Below are 17,739 nucleotides of genomic sequence, written 5' to 3'. Positions count from 1 at the left end.
TGAAGTTGGCATCAATAGAACATCACACGGTATCTCGTGGACCTTCCTTAGTATGACCAGCTGGTCAAGTGGCCCTAGAAATAATGCACAATAGTTGTGCATTATTGGCAACATGGCATAATCCAAAAATGCGGTGGCGCATTCAGAGTTGAAACTAGGCAAAGGCATGGGACAAACAGGGTTTGGACATGGCCAAAGATGTGGACGTTCCAAATGAGTTTGCAATATAACCTGTATGCATATGGCATGCAGGCATGCAAGAAAGACTTGTATTAGCACACTTGCATCATTGGGAGAATGATGCTCATCAATGATTGGCGGGTTTTGGCTGGCCAAAGCTATCATTGCGGAACAAGGATGGACGACATGTGTCGGGCACATGGTCTTGACGGTTATGAGTTATTTGCACGAAAAGAATATTTTTTTATGCATTTCTAAGGCTAGAAATTGTTTGGTTAGCTTTAGGAAAGGATTTAGGCAAGTCGGCACAGTTGGCCAACTGCCTTGTGTAAAGTAAATCTGTAACTTCCTGACAGTTACTTGTATATAGAAGAAAAAATTAACCTCAGAACCGTCCGAGTCGTGCACTGCAAATCGGGCGATCAACTCGTTCTTCTTTCTCCTCATTTTCCAGCGTTGAATTATAGATCTTCGTCATTAATTCAGGTGAAATTTAAACTGAAAACATCAAATGATTGGTTTCCATCGATTCTAGTTGATTCTTTTACTATTAGTTGAAGTCTTATATTAAATTTTATGGAAACTCATCAAAATTTAGAAATGGATCCATCTGTGGTGGATCTTAATAACTCTGTTGAAGAAAGTCCATCAATCAATCTAGTAAATGGAACTGATGAAAGATGTGTTGTATGGAAATTTTCATTAATTGGTCGTCTAGATTTGCTTCGAATGAAATTTTCTGACGATGTATCAAATATGAAATCCCAATGGAAATTAGTAGGTCAATGCAAGATTATTCCATTGGGGAAGGGTTTCTTCACCAATAAACTTGAAAATGAAAGAGATCAAAGTTATATCAAAGCAGGACTATGGGAAGTTTATAATCAAACATTATGGATTCGAAATTAGATACCATATTTTCTCCCAGAATTACATCGAACATCTTCAGCAATGGTTTGGGTTTATTATCCTGGACTGAGCTTAGAATATTGGGATGAGCAGACTCTATTTACAATTAGTAAATCTTTGGGAGAACCAGTAAAGGTAGATGAAGCTACTCTAAATTTTGAAAATGGTTTATATGCAAGAGCACTTACAAAATTGATTTAGCAAAGAAAATTCCACATAAACTTTGAATTAAAACTAAGTTTGGAGGTTTTATGCAAAGTGTACTTCTAACAAAGCTACCAAAAATTTGCCACGATTGTAAGATTGTTGGTCATTTACAAGCTGAATGCAGAATGAATTTATCAACTGAAGCAGAATCAAGTACAAGCCAAGAAAAACATGGAGCTGCAACAACTAATCTCAAGCCATTTTCTCCTGAGCAGATAAAGGATAAAGGAAAAAATTCAAATGGTAATCCATCACCCAGAACAGAAGCTCGACAAGAACAGGTCAAATTTGATATTTGTTTTACTCCAGTACCAGAACTCAGTCAGCATATTTTAATTCCTCAACAACCAAATGCATCTGTTAATCTATCTTCTGGTAGATTTGAGGCTCTTAATACTGTGATTGAGGAGGTAGTAGATATTCAAGTAAGTGAAGGTAGTGGAAATTTATCTCCAGCAATAATACAACAAATAGCTGAGGATAATGCAATTGAAAAGAGTGTTATCAACTTTATTAATGGCAAAGATGGGTCAATTTCATAGGAAAGGATTCCAACAACAACTTGGTCAAAAATAATTCAAAAACCTTCAACTTCAGGTAAAAAGCCAACTCCAGTAATGCAGCAAAAGGAAGCTCCAACTAAGGTAAAAGCTCAGCAAGTTAACAACAAATATAATTTCAGGAAGAATCAAGGAAAAGGGGGTACTAGGGACCTCCAATCCTTACAATGAGAGTATTATTCTGGAACCTCAGGGGCCTGAGAAGACCTAGGGCTCAATAGAAATTAAGGTCTTTAATAAATCAATTTCAACCTTCAGTAGTTTTTATAGCAGAACCTAAAATAAGTTGCAATGCGACATTTTGCAATAAGTTGAATTTACCTGGGATGCAGAACATGGTAATTCATAATTCACTGTTGAATAAGAAAGGAAACATTTGGTTATTTTGGAGTAAACATCTTCCTACACCAACTGTGGTTTCAATGTCAACTCAAATGATCACAGTAAACATTGGAGGCAATCTGGTATCTGGAGTTCATGCTCATGTTGGTGCAGTGCAAAGAAGAAATTTATGGTCTGGGATGGAGGTAATAAGTGGGTTCAATCTTCCTTGGTTGGATATTGGTGATTTTAATGCATTCCTAACTGCAGAAGAAAAATCTGGAGGGAGAGCTCCTAATACAAGTAATATGCTTGAATTCAATAATTGTCTGGACAAATGTGAATTACAGCAAGCTTCAACATCTGGTTGTAAATATAGCTGGTCTAACTGTCAACATGGTGCTAAAAGAATTTTATGCAATCTTGACAGGGCAGTAATTAATAATTTGTGGATTCAAAAGCATGCTGGCTGGAGTTATAAAGTTGGTTTGAGAATAGCTTCTGATCATTCTCCTCTTTTAGGTGGTTGTGTAAGCCGTCCTAAACCAAAAAATGTCCCACACAAGTTTCAAAAATTTTGGATTGATCATCCTAACTTTATGGAAGTTGTTACTAAGTGTTGGTCTTAAAAGGTAGAAGGGGATCCAACTTTTGTGTTCCAGTGCAAACTAAAAAAGTTAAAAAAAGGTGTTAGTGGAATGGAACTGGAAAGTGTTTGGAAAGGTAAATGAACAAATCAAGGAAGCTACAAAAGAAGTTCAAGAAGCAATGAAGTTATCTGATGACAATCCATTTAATGAGGAGTTATTGGACAACTTAGTAAAAGCAAATAAGTTAAATTCAAAAGAAGTTTAGTTAAGTACAATGCTTAAACTTAAAGCTAGAACCAAATGGGTTAAAGAAGGGTCAACAAACACTAATTTCTTTCATACTAAGCTCAAAGTAAGGCAAGCAAGAAACTCAATCTGTGAACTGGAGAATAGTAGCAATGAAAGCATTACAGATCAAGGTAAAATAGTAGGAGTGCTTATAAAAAAATTTGAAGAAAAATTCAAGTTCAAGGAAGTAAATATTTCAGAAGCATTGCTTGAAGTAATTCCAAATTTAATAACAACAGATGATCAAGCTATGTTGTATGTTGTCCCATCTATGAAATCAATTAAACAAATTATATTGGAAATGGATCCAGATAGCTCTCCAGGTCCATATGGCTTTTCAGGTAGCTTTTACAGGGCATGTTGGAAGATAATTCAAGATGATGTGGTCAGTGCAGTTCAATTTTGCTGGAAAAGAAGATTTATTCCAGAAGGTTTCAACTCTAATTTCCTTGTGCTGCTTCTAAAAGTTGAAGGTGCAAGATCTCCTCAGCAATATAGGCCAATTGGTCTAAGCAATGTAAGCTTCAAAATCTTTACAAAAATCATTACATCAAGAATGTCAAGTTTCATGCATAAGCTAATTTCTCCACAACAAGCAGCATACATCAAAGGAAGAAACGTACAAAATCAAATTATTTTAGCTTCTGAAATGGTCAACGAAATGAAAAAGAAAAGAAAAAATGGCAATATTAGTCTCAAGCTGGATATATCTCAAGCTTATGATTATGTGAGCTGGAAGTTTCTTTTTCAAGTTCTAAAAAAGTATGGATTCTCAGATACATGGTGTGAATGGCTAGGCATTGTTTTTGAGTCTGCAAGAATTTCAGTCATGATAAATGGAGGACCAAATGGTTTCTTTTCAGTGGGTAGAGGGTTCAGACAAGGAGACCCTCTATCTCCAACACTTTTTGTTTTGATGGAAGATGTTCTTAGTAGAAATATCACAAAGTTGGTCATGAAGGGTAAGATAAGTCAAATGGTAATAAGGAATGGAATTCATCCTTATCATATGTTGCAGATGATGTATTTATCTTCTGCAATGGAGCAAAAAGAGTATTCAAAATCTGATGAAACTGTTAGAAGAATATCAGGACAGTTCAGGTCAAGTGATAAACAAAAGCAAAAGTAAATTGTTTTTAGATGGAACAACAACACCAAGAATGATGCAAATTAAAGAAATGATGCAAATGGAAGTGAGTTGTTTACCTGACAAATATTTGAGAGTCATCTTACATTCTGGCAAAATAAAAATTGCAACAGTTTGGCCTATGGTGGAGATGATGCAAAAGAAGTTGGCTAGATGGAAAGGCAAACTACTTTCTTTTAATAATAGACTTGTCCTGATTAAGTCAGTTCTTTGCAGAGTTCCAATTTACATGTCAATTTATAAATGGCCAAAATCAGTGATAAAAATATGTGAAAAAATTATCAGAATTTTTTTGTGGTCTGGAGATGGTGATATTAGAAAATATAAGACTCTCTCATGGAAGAAGGTGTGTTCTCCTTACAGTGAAGGGGGTCTTGGCTTACAAAGATTGGAAGTTCTCAATAAAGCACTACTCATGAAAATTCTATGGAGGGTAATAAATTCAGAAGCTGAATGTGCCCTATTTATTAAGGCTAAATTTCAAGACAAACAGCATCAATGGAAGAGCAACTGGCAACTTTCATCTATTTGGCCAGGACTGAAATAGGCTTGGAATCACTTGAAAGAAAACATAAGATAGTGTCTTGGAAAGGGACATAAGATATCTTTCTGGTTTGATCCATGGCTAAGCAACGTTCCTATAATTGAAGAGGTTGGATTCACTGAGTATGTTAAGGAGCATATCAACCTAAAAGTTTCACACTTAATTCTAGAAGGAAAATGGAATTTACCTGAGGAGTTAAAAAAATTCTTGCACATTACACTCTACCTTAAATTGGTGTTGGTGATGATAGTTTAATATGGAAAGGAGAAATCAAAGGTAATTTCACTACTTCTTCTGCAATTAATTTAATAAGAAATAAAGAACAACCTTTGCAATGCTACAAAAAGATTTGGAATTCATTTTTACATCCTTCTATAGCAAGCAACATATGGAAAATGATCCAAGGAGTGTAAGTTGATGACTCTGTAATGGTAGAAAGGCATTTTTGAATTAGCTTCCAGGTGTTGCATTTGTGAAGAAGAGCAAGACAATATGCATCATTTTTTATGGGACTGTAAGTTCAGTAAGCAGATTTGGCGTTGGATGTGCTCTGTGTTCAACTTTAAAATTCCAAAATCCTTTGAAGATGTGTGGAGCAGTACAAAAGATTAAAGTCATTTCATCAAAGAATGTTGGATTATAGCAGCATGTGCAATTTTAAAAGATCTCTGGTTCCAGAAAAACAAGTTGTGGTTTGAGAAGATAAAGCCAAATATTCAAAGCTTCAAGGCGAAAAAAAAAAAACAATTTATGAGGGAAGCCTCAGAATCAAAAGCAACAAGTGGAATTCTGACATTGATAATCAGGTAATCCTGTACTTTAAACTTGAGCCAAGAAAAGTGAAATTTCAAAGTATTAAAACTTGTTTCTGGAGTCCACCTTGTCCTGGTTTTATCATGTGTTTGCTGTGATGGTGCATCAATTGGAAACCCAGGATTTGTTGTTTTGGTGTAGTGATTAGAGATCATTTGAGTCAAGTGTTGGGAGTTATAACTAGTGGAATTGGTATTGCTACAAATTACATAGCAATAGTGTATACAGTCATAAGTGCAGTGGAGTTGGTTATTGAATGGGAGGTGCAAAATGTAATCCTAAATTCAGATTCCAAAACAGTCATAACTGAATTTAAAAACAACAAGATGCCCTGGTTTGTGAAAATGAGATGGCAGAAGGCAATGAGACACATTCAGTCTATCAAATTCTTACACAGCTACATGGAAACAATCTTTGCAGCAGACACATCAGCAAAGAAAGGTGCTAGATTGGAAGCAAGGCAAAGACAAGTCTATTATGGAAGACCTAATTTTCTAGCAAGAGTAGAGCAACCAAATGTGGAATATTATAGAATATGTTAACTTTGTCTAGTACATAGCCTATGTAATTGGCTGATTTGTATATTATTTTCTTCCTTGTAATCTTTTAAAACTCTTTTTTTTTGCAAATTAATAAAAGTGTGATTCAGAAAAAAAAAATTGTAAGGCTATATAAGCCTGATCTTGTGAAGGGATTGGGTATCCGGAACAAGAAGAGTTGTGTAACCCTAAGTGTGAAGTAATAATAAGGCTTCGGCCAAGATTAAACTAAGTTCTGTTGGTGCATTTTTCTCTTTGTTTTCTCTTATTGTTTTGTGCATCAAGCAGAGTGTGTCCGCTGGTTTGTTGGCTTGAAAAGGTTGTGAATAGAACCTATGTTTAGTATGGGCGGAATAGAGTTTTGGCCAAGAAGTGAAGAAATTGGCTAAGGACGAGTTGGATGAACTGTGATGTGGAGCATAGTGTCATTGTCAAGGTTGGCTGTGCATTTGGGGTGTGAGAACCTGTGACAATTAGGGTATCAGAGCCCTGCTTAAGGGTCTCTCTGTTCACGTTGGATTATAGAAGGTTGATTGAGTTTGTTGTTGTTCTTGAAGTTGGCCGTGAATTGTATTTGAAGTGAAGGATCCACACAGAGAATACAAGGAATAGAAAGGGTGGGGCGAAGATCAGGACAAAGGTTAGCATTAAAGGTATGTGAACCGTATATCCAAGAAACTATAAGCAATAATCAGACACGAAGGATGTCTTCGGAACAACTTGATGAGAGTGAAACGAGTTGTTCTACATATCAAAACTACACTAAGGGTACCGGAGACGCTGCAAGTGCTCATGAGAAACAACACGATGCTAGGAAGGCTTAGCATGATGTTGGCATGGGCCAACATTGCAACATCATTCGTTTGTTAGGAAGAAAAGCACACACCAAGAAGAAAATGTCTTCTGGAATGATGTACATTGATGTGAAGACCAATAGAGAATGGGTATTAGGGTTGATACCTGTGCTACCAAGTCCTTTATTCATCCAGATGTTGGCTTGACATTGAATTTAACAGTTACTAGCGCGACTAGTACCATCAAAGCTGTTAACTCAGAACCACAAACCAGTCGAGTGAAAGTTCGTAATGCAGATGTTCAAGTTGGAGAATGGAAAGGAAAACTATATTTTCTAGGGATGGTCATGGTTGATTATGAGCTGATATTGGGCATGGATTTCTTTTGCAAGGCGAAGGCGTCGCTATTGCCTCATCGAGATGGGATATTGGTTCAGCACCCTCAATACCCATGTTTTATCCCAAGGGTGGGACAAAGTGATGAACCAGACAAGACATTTAAGCCATGTTTGTCTGCGATTCAGCTGAAAGAAGGTCTACATAAAGGCTTGACTACTTTCCTAGGCGTGTTGGTTGAGATCAAACCAGGAATGGTAGTAGAAGTTGAAGAAGGTATAACTGAGGTTTTAGAAGAGTTTGCAGACACAATGCCTATAGAACTGCCTAATTCGCTACCACCACAGCGTAGGATCGATCATATTGAGTTGGTGCCAGGGGAAAGGACGCCTGCACAAGCACCATATCGTATGTCACCATTAGAACTCGAGGAAATGCGCAAGCAGGTTTCTGAACTGTTGGAAGCAGGCTATATACAACCGTCTAAAGCTCCATTTGGTGCTCCGGTTCTGTTCCAAAAGAATCAAGATGGCTCGCTTTGTATGTGTGTAGACTACAAGGATTTTAATAAGCTAACTATAAAGAATAAGTACCCAATTCCGCTAGTGGCTTACTTGTTTGACAGATTAGCCAAGGCCAAGTTCTTCACCAAGTTGGATTTGCGCCCAGGTTACTACCAAGTGCGCATATCAGAAGGAGATTAACCAAAGAATGCAATGGTAACTAGGTATGGCTCGTATGAGTACCATGTAATGCCATCCGGCTTGACGAATGCTCCTGCAACTTTTTGCAACCTGATGAATGATGTGTTTGCTGAGTATATTGACCACTTTGTAGTAGTATACGACATAGTTATTTACAGTGAGACTTTGTAAGAGCATGCGATGCATCTTCGCAAAGTGTTTGCAAAACTTAAAGAGGCGACTTTGTATTGAAGAAGGAAAAGTGTGAGTTTTCCCAGACCACAATAAGTTTCCTTGGCCATGTAATATAGCAAGGTGCGTGCATATGGACCATAAAAAGGTAAAGGCCGTTATGGATTGGCCTGAGCCAAAGAAGCTAGGATAGCTTCGTTCTTTCTTGGGTTTGTCTAACTATTACCGACGCTTTATATTTGGCTATTCAAAGAAAGTAGCCTCTTGACAGATTTTTTGAGGAAGGAAAAATCATGGGCATGGACTGACGAGTATCATCGGTCATTCGATGCATTAAAGGAAGCGGTCTCGACAGATGCAGTTCTTCACTTGCCTAGCTCCAATATACAATTTTAAGTGCAAATTGATGCTTCAGACAGGGCTCTGGGGGGAGTCTTAGTGCAAGATTCCCATCTGGTAGCTTAAGAGAGTCGTAAGCTTAACGATGTTGAATGGAGATACACTTTGCATGAGAAATAGATGTTGGCAATGATTTATTGTTTAAGAACATGACTCCATTATCTGTTGGGAACTTATTTCATCATAAGGATGGATAATGTGGCCATTACGTTCTTTTCCAGCCAGAAAAAACTTTCGCCAAAACAAGCAAGGTGGCTTGCTTTTTGAGCGAGTACGACTACAAGTTCGAGCATAATCCAGGAAGGCTTAATTATATACCAAATGTGTTAAGCAGAAAGTTAGTGGCAGAATATGTTGCAGCACTGACCACGATTGAGGTAGAGTCGTTGCCTCAAATCAAAGAAGAGACGACCAACGATCAGGAATGTGTGCGCCTAACTAAGTAGATCTGTGGGATCGATATTGGATATATGATGGAGTCACCTATGCCAAAGGAGGAAGAATTTATGTACCACCAATTCAGGTGGATTGAGAAGGGAACTCTTGCAAGAGACGCATGATTCCATTTGGGCTGGTCATCCAGGCATGGAACATACGCATGTTTTGATAGCTTTTTCCTATTATTGGCCTAAGATGGAAGAAGATGTTTAGTTGTATGTGAAGACATGCTTAGTGTGTTAACTGGATAAGACATAAAGGAGAAGTGTAGCAGGATTGCGACAGCCTTCATCAATTCCATACAAGCCATGGAAGTGCTTGTCGATGGACTTTATCAATGGGTTTCCGAAGGTGCAAGGATTTAGCTCGATAATGGTCGTCATTAATCGCTTTTCGAATTATGTTACATTCATTTCCCGACCCCATTCTTGTAATGCAGACGTTGCAGCGGATCTATTCTTCAAGAATGTAGTGAAGTATTGGGGACTTCCTCAAGATATTGTGAGTGATAGAGACTCACGGTTTATAGGCATATTTTGGACTGCCTTGTTCGGATTGCTTGGATTTGAACTAAAGTTTTCTACTAGAAATCACCCTAAACCGATGGTCAGACAGTAAGGATAAATGCATTGTTAGAAGAGTACTTGCGTCATGATGTGACGACAAGCCAGGGAAATTGGGTGGCGTTGATAGATACAACTCAATTTTGTTACAATTTGCATAAGAGTTCATCAACGGAGTTGAGTCCTTTTGAGATGGCAACAGGACAACAACCATAACCCATCATGAGGTGCCAAAGGCTAAGAAACAAGGCTCTCGTCCAACAACATATCATTATACAAGGTCTAAAATGGAGATGACTGAGCAAGCGCGTGATAGTTTATCCAAGGCACAGAGAATGATGAAAAAATATGTTGATTTACGTCGTAGAGATGTGGAATTTGAGGTGGGTGATATGGTGTTGTTGAAGCTAACGCCCCAAATTTGGAAGAAGATTTATAGCAAGACAGTGTATAGAGGCCTAATTCCAAGATAAGATGGTCATTTTGAAGTGATGAAAAGAGTTGGTAAGGTAGCTTAGAGACTCGTTTTTTCGGAACGATTGAATGTGCACCCCGCTTTTCATGTCAGCTTCTTGAAAAAGTATCATCCTGATTTTTTGGACACTTCGAGACAACAAGCGAAGCATGCACCACCAGTAATCAGATCACAATTCGACAAGCAAGTTGAGGCTACTTGATGATTGAGTTGAGGGTCAAAGCAAGAAGAATAAGAGAACTTATTATTTGATAAAATGGCATGGTTTTCCAGACTTAGAAGTTTCTTGGGAGAAGGACACTACATTGTGGAAATTTGAAGAACAAATTCAGGCTTACCTACAACAAAAAGAATCGACGAGGGCGTCGATTTCAGCTGGTGGGGGAGGTCTATGACCGGTTGGTCAAGTGACCTAGAAATAATGCGCAACAGTTGTGTATTATTGGCAACATGGCATATGCCAGAAATGCGGTGGCGCATTCAGAGTTGCAACTAGGAAAAGGCATGGGCGAAACACGGTTTGGACATGGCCAAAGATACGAGATTAGCATCAAGAGGTGCCAAGTGAGTTTGGCATATAACGTGTATGCATGTGGCATGCGGGCATGAAGCAAAACTTGCATTAGCACACTTGTATCATTGTAAGAATGATGCTCAACAATGATTGCTTTGTTTTGGCTGGTCAAAGCTACCATTGCGCAACAAGGCTGGATGACATGTGTCGGGTACATGGCTTTGACGTTTATAAGTTGGTTACACGCAAAGAATGTTTGTTTTATGCATTTCTAAGCCTAGTAACTTTTTGGTTGGCTTTAGGAAAGGAGTTAGGCAAGTTTGCACAGTTGGCCAACTGCCTTGTGTAAAGTAAATTTGTAACTGCCTGACAGTTACTTGTATATAGTTTTATAAGGCTATATATGCCTGATCTTGTGAAGGGATTGGGTATCCGGAACAAGAAGAGTTGTGTAACCCTAAGTGTGCAGTAGTAATAAGGCTTCGGCCAAGATTAAACTAAGTTCTGTTGGTGCATTTGTCCCTTTGTTTTGGCTTATTGTTTTATGCATCGAGCGGTGTGTATGTGCTGGTTTGTTGGCTTGAAAATATCGTGAATAGAACTTCTGTTTAGTATGTGCTGAATAAAGTTTTGTCCAAAAAGTAAAAAAATTGGCTAAAGACGAGTTGGTTGAACTGTGCTGTGGAGCATAGTACCATTATCAAGGTTGGCTGTTGCATTTGGGTTGTGCGAACCTGTACCACTTGGCTATTGGACAATAATTGAAAAAGTATATTTGTCACAGTTGTCGTAACTTTAAAACAGAAAAACAAAATAAATAGATTTCAGCTTATCGAACGGTCATCAGGTTGCTAGCTCATAAATCCTAACTGCGCGACCGTGCGGGATAACACGATCACAGAGGAATAAAAAAAAAAGTGGATTTCTTCCTTATTTTTAGGAAAGTTAGTTGTTGTGTATGTTAAAAAAATGTCTTTCAACAACGTCACATGTGAAGCTCACCACTCCGGTCTCTGGTGGACCTTCCTTAGCCATTGGAGAATAATCGAATCCAACCGCTACGTACTGCTGAGATACACCTAACAATTCCCACGTCCAACTGAATCCCTTGCTTTGTTCAAGGAGACTCCCAACTCAGAAGAGAGAGAGAGATGGCGACATGGAATTCAATCCCTCTAGAAATAACTTATGAAGTATTAGGTTGGATTGCTTTCTTCTCATGGTCGTTTAGTTTCTACCCACAAGTTATTCTCAATTTCAGAAGAAAGAGGTACGATTTTTTCAAAAAAAAAAATTCTTAAAAAATCTTAATTCGAAGTATGGGTTTTTATGGCTTAAGATTTGATAATTCGTATTCAACTTGACGTAATGGGTTGTTCGGATTTGTGTGTTTGTGAAGTGTTGTGGGGTTGAATTTCGATTTTGTGGTGCTGAATTTGACAAAGCATTCCTCATATCTTATCTACAACGCTTCTCTCTACTTTAGTCCTGTTGTTCAGAGACAATACCGTGAGAAATATGGACTCGCAGAGGTCTGTCTTGTTTTTTCAATTTGGGTTTGTTCTTCTTTAAATTTGGTGTCTGGCTTCGGTCAGCGGTGGTTAGAAGTGCTCACTGCTCAGCCTGGTTTAGTATTATGGTCAAATACTGTGCGCAAGTACAAACAACATTTACATTAGTACTTTCAAATTGCAAGTATCACCGGGGCACGAGTTTTTGGTGTGTAATGGAAATTGTAATATAAGTTGTATAGGTGCTATAGTAGTATTGAAGTTATATTTATCATTTAAACTTGGTAGAGGGGAAGTTGTGACTCGAATTTGGTGTATGTGCAGATGATTCCGGTTGCTGCTAATGATGTAGCTTTCTCGACTCATGCTGTTATATTGACAGCATTCACATTGTACCAAGTTTATATCTATGATGTAAGTAATTTTATGATCCATTGATGTAAGCAGAACAGCTTCAGCTTCATGTCAAGCTTGCTTATGCTTTGTTTTTCTGGACAGCGTGGAACTCAAAAGATTTCGAGGACTTGTCTGGCAATTAGTTCTGTTGTGTGGGTTTCTGCTGCAGTTTGTGTGTTCATGGCTTGGCCAAGCCAATCTTGGCTATGGCTAGTAACAGTTTTCAAGTTAGTCTTCTCTTGCTACAAGATACTCTTTGTTAAGCTTTCATTTGAATATTGCTGATGAAATAACATTTTGGTGTTGAATAGGAAGTCACAAGATAGCCTAATTTCATAGCTAAAAGCATTTCATTTGAACCGAGTAAGATAGGATAGACTAGTCCAATATCAATGGCAATGAAAAAAATCGTTTATTAGATCAGAAGAATATGTTTTTCTAATTTTCTCCCTTCGTAGCCTTTTGGTGCAACCAGAGCACATAAGTTTGATGTATAGTAGTTGTCCCAGTCCATTGAAATAGCTTTATTCATTAAGTATGAAGCTGTTAGAACCTTGAAGTCTTCTTCTTCTTTGGCAATTTTTACCTTTTGGTTCCGTGATCTCTATACTGACTTTTTCTGCAGCTAGATTGACTTATACTTGATATGATCTTACTCCTTTTGCAGCTCCATACAAGTCTTCATGACGGTCATTAAATATATACCCCAGGTTAGAGTTGCCTCTCATTTCCTTCTGCAAGCATGGTGTATTTATTGGACATCTATTGTTCTATTACTATCTGCAAGTCATAATCTTCTCTGTGCCATTTTCATATTACCCTAAAAGTATATATTTGTATTGCCATTTGCTAGAAACTCGTATTCAGATATTTCTCTATACTGATAATTTTGATTCTTAGTTGCACATATTTACAATTTGTTTCATACACTGATCCAAGGTGTAAAACGTGCATTAAAGTATGTTTTATTATGTTTTTATTTTAAGGTAAAATGTGCAACAAAGTATTATCTAATTTATGTTTTATAAGAGCTTTTGTTGGGTAAGTGATGACACACCCAATCACTTCAGAAAAATGAAAAGAAAACAGGCAGTAACATCATTTGCCAAAGGTTTTACAACTTTTTTCTCTATCTAATTGCTAATTATGGCTGGAACAAGACGTGTGATATTCACAAAACTATGTTATGAAATCTAGGCCATCCTGAACTTCACGAGAAAGAGCACTGTGGATGGAGCATCGGCAACATTTTACTTGATTTACTTGGCGGAGTGACAAACTATGCACAAATGGCCACACAGTCTATAGACCAGGGTTAGATATTGTGCCATTTTAGAATAGTGCTCAATTTCACACCCGATTTTATGTTTTAAATTGTGAATTATTGTTGTATGCAGGTTCTTGGGTGAACTTTTACGGGAACATAGGGAAGACCCTGCTTTCTTTGGTATGTTATTGAGTTTCTCTTTCTCTACGTTCAACTTGCTCGTCAAGTCTATTTCTTTCTTTAAACTTATATCTCCAACTTTTGCTGGGTAAGGTATATGGGGTTGTTTTAGATATAGTAATATGTATTTCTGATGAAATTTGGAACATCTTACTATCCTGATTTCAAACATGGCACTACAAATACATCGTGTGGAATATAAACGATTTTTTCACGCTGGTGATATTGTTTTTTTGGCGCAGGTATCCATATTCTTCGACCTTCTCTTCATGGTCCAACATTACCTGCTGTATCCTTACAAGAATGAGAAGTTATCTTTAGACGCAGATGCGGCTCAAGATGACAACACAGCTCCACTGATCAAATCCTCCGACCCCTCCCAATCAGAAAACGTGTAAGTGAGAGTGTTGTCGATTTAGCTTTCAGGCCTTGTATTTGTATCTTCTCGTTGGCCTTAAATTCCCATTATTTTCCAGAAGTGTGTACAAAAAAGGGACTGTAAAACTGTAAAGCCGAGTCCTTTTCTTTTCTCACATACTGTAATCTGTAAATTACTAAAGTTAAGTGAAAATTTACACTTTTGCGTAAATTACAAAAGTGTAAGTTGGTGTTAAAGTGAAAAACTAAGTTTGATGTACCTTTGAAACTGTAAATAGTCATTTTTTTTTCATTTAATCTAATGAAAACCAATAAGGTTTTCCATTTCTCATCCCCACTTTCTCTATTTCCCATCTATCTTAATTCCCATCCTCAATAATCCTATGTACCATCCATATATATTTTCATGTGTCCTAAGTACTATCTATTTGACTTTTTTATTTACACCCTACAACTATACAGAAAAATACAGAAGTTACGTACTCTTTTTTTTCTCCGACTCCGATTCCGAAGCTGCTACACTTTCCCCACTCCCTTCCACCACTCTTTTCCACCATTAGGTGGCAGTGATCTTAGCCATTGATTCAGTTGTTGAGATGGTGTGGGGGAAAACAGGGGGTCATTTGTGTGAGTTATGTGAGGTGTTGGAAGGGAGTGGAGGATGAGTCGGTGGATAGGAAGCATTTTCGTCCGGATTCTCCACCGGCGATAACTACTTCTAAACCATCTCCACATCCAGTGCCAGTTTCATAACTTTCTGTTTAATTTTTGCTTCTAGTTTTTTATTTTTGCTTCAATAACTCATTCGTTTAAGTTTAAGCTTTAAAAAATTCAGTTTGAAGTCTCTACTTTTAGGAGTGACTTGAAATGCGTGCAGAATAAACTCATTGCCCGTCTGCCCTGAGTTTTCCCCTGAGCTAGCAATCAAAGATTATCAGAGGTATGTGTCCATTGCTTTCAATATATTTGTGCTAACACACTTGCAGTTTTTGCAGGGTATTCATTCTCAGCTGTTCTTGCTTCTCCAAGCTCTTTCAGTTTGCGTTCTTGTGAAAACCTTAAAAATTGGGTTTTTCAATCTCCAAAAGTTCAAGCTTCAATCGGTTGGTCTCAATACAGTTGGAATTGTTTGTAGACTGAGTTACTTATATAACTCCCTCTACCTCCTTATTTACTGTCCTCTCACCTACCCTTCTCCTTCCCTAGGTGTTGGTACTCTGCCATCCCCTCACCCCATCTTCAATTTATCCTCATTCTCATTCTTTTTCCCCAATAATTTTGCCATCTCTCTCGTTCATTACCCCTCAACCACCTTAATCCCATCAGATCTTTATAATCTCTGATGATATTGTCCCATATCTGCCAATTTCTCTTAATGAATTTCGCCTAGCTATAAAGTGCCATCCCCTTAATGTGTTTTAACCACTTAGTTAAAGAAAAAGTTAAAGTCTATTGGTGGTACTTTTGGCATTGGTTATTCGAACTGTTAACCATGAAACCTGCTCAGTGGTGTGAAAAATTCAAAGAGTTAGTGCTCAATCATTATACTGGTTGCATTAAGATCTCCAATCAACCAATGGATCTCTCCGGAGAAGCTCTAGCTGATAAGATGAATGCTCAACTGAACATAAACAAAGAGTATAAACTCTCAACAGAACAAAAGCAGAAGAGAAAACAAAAGCAAGGCATTAATACTAGCAAAAATCAATTGTGATTTCAAACTCAGCATGAAGAAATCAAAAGAAGTGGTTCAAAACATCTGGAATCTATCATATGTCCCACAATGTACATTAGTAATAAGAGGAAAAGAAAACAATATCTTTACTTTTGGGCTAGAATCTCAATCTGATGTTCAAAGGGCATTACAAAGAAATTTATGGAGTTATGGTCCATTTCTGCTAGTAGTTCAAGAATATATGCATGGTTTTGCTCCAGAAACAGTCAACATGGATGTGGTGACCATGTGGGCAAGGCTCCTCAATCTCCCACCTGATCTGTCTATCGAAATATTCCATATGATATAGCTAGCAGTATGGGAACATGCATAATGGTGGATCTCCCAACTAGAAGTGAACTTACATTATCCTGCCCAAGAGCTCTGGTGGAAGTTAATGTGAATGAGAGGCTCTGGGATCACATTCCAGTCAACACAGGGAAGCAAGAAAATCTGAGAGTGAATATATTCTTCGAAAAACTCCCCAAAGGCTTTTGCAAATACTTCCGCATACTCAGCCATCCAAAAAAGAAATATATTCCAAGATTATTAGCCCAAGATGCAGCAGATCCACATATGGAGGAAATCATGGAGATGGAGGAAGAAGCAATCTCTGAAGCTTTCTGAGAAGAAGGGACTGAAACTGCTTTCTTCTCTACAAAAAACACAGAAATAGGAGAGTGTAGTTCTATGGAAGCTTCTACACAGTTTAAAGGAAAAGAAATAGATGCCCCTGAAGCAGTAAAAGAGGTAAGCAAGAAGGCAAGCTTTCACATTGGAGTTTTGAGCAATGAAACTTTGATGGACATTGAGATCTCTAGATCAAAAAGGCATGCTGCTGAAGAGATTGAAGCAGGTATATCAAAAAAATTACACAGATCTGACAGTATTGTGGAGAAAGGGAGAGACAAGGAGTTACGCAGTTTCAGCTTTGTGCATAGTCCACCAGAAAAAGGTAGATTTTGATATCAAGACAAACTTTATTTTTAAAAACCATGATCAAGAAAGCTTTTTAGAACCACCTCCAGGTTTTGAGAGTCTCAAACCCAGAACTTTTCACACTAATAGTGTCAATATCACAAAACTTCAAGGGAAAACAAATGTTCCAACTCACAAACAACTGCAAATTCTTGAGAAGGATAAGGCTGATAAGGAAGAGATTTATTTCTGCTTAGGGAAAGAGGAAAAACCATTATGGACCATAAAACAGGAAAGAAAAACTATGTTTTTGGGGAATTCTCCAAAGGGAGTCACACAGTAGGAGATACAAAAATGGATGTTATGTCACATCAACAACGTCATAAAAACCAGGAAACAACTGTAATAATGGATCAAATGAAGAAACATGTGAAAGGACTCCCGAAGATCCCAAAGAATACTAAGGAAGGTGGTAGATTGAACAATTGAAAAAGCAGCTTGTCTAAGTTAAGGGTAGCCAAAAGGAAGCCAATTAGACTTTCAAGCAAAATTCTAAAAAGACATTTTGAGAGCAAACTGATGAAGGCAATTATATCAGATATAGTCAAAGGGAAAAAGAAACAAAAAGAAAAGGTCATTGAAATGGATTTCCAATTGAACCCTGCTCTCAAATACCCTCATCAACTCATGGGAAAAGAAAACATACCTCTTACTGTCTCTCAATCTCCTGAATCACCTGTCTCTCTTGAAATGATTCAATTTTTCCAACAAGAAGCTCACCAAAACATGCCACCAAATCACACATCCCCTCATTCTCCTCCACATAAACCTTTCCCACACTCCTCCTTCTCCATCAGAGACTCAAATTTGGCCATCCCCATAT

The 17,739-nt window shown here is 37.7% G+C and overlaps 1 pseudogene; it reads left to right on the top strand.

The window, feature by feature from the left end:
• Positions 1 to 11,515: 11,515 nt before the first annotated feature.
• LOC113276101 lies at positions 11,516 to 14,324 on the top strand (annotated as a pseudogene).
• Positions 14,325 to 17,739: the final 3,415 nt, after the last annotated feature.

The sequence above is a fragment of the Papaver somniferum genome, chromosome 4, assembly GCF_003573695.1.
Source record: "Papaver somniferum cultivar HN1 chromosome 4, ASM357369v1, whole genome shotgun sequence".
NCBI classification, from domain to species: Eukaryota; Viridiplantae; Streptophyta; class Magnoliopsida; order Ranunculales; family Papaveraceae; genus Papaver; species Papaver somniferum.
Note: the sequence above shows the minus strand (reverse complement) of the source record. Positions and strands in the feature narration are given on the sequence as shown.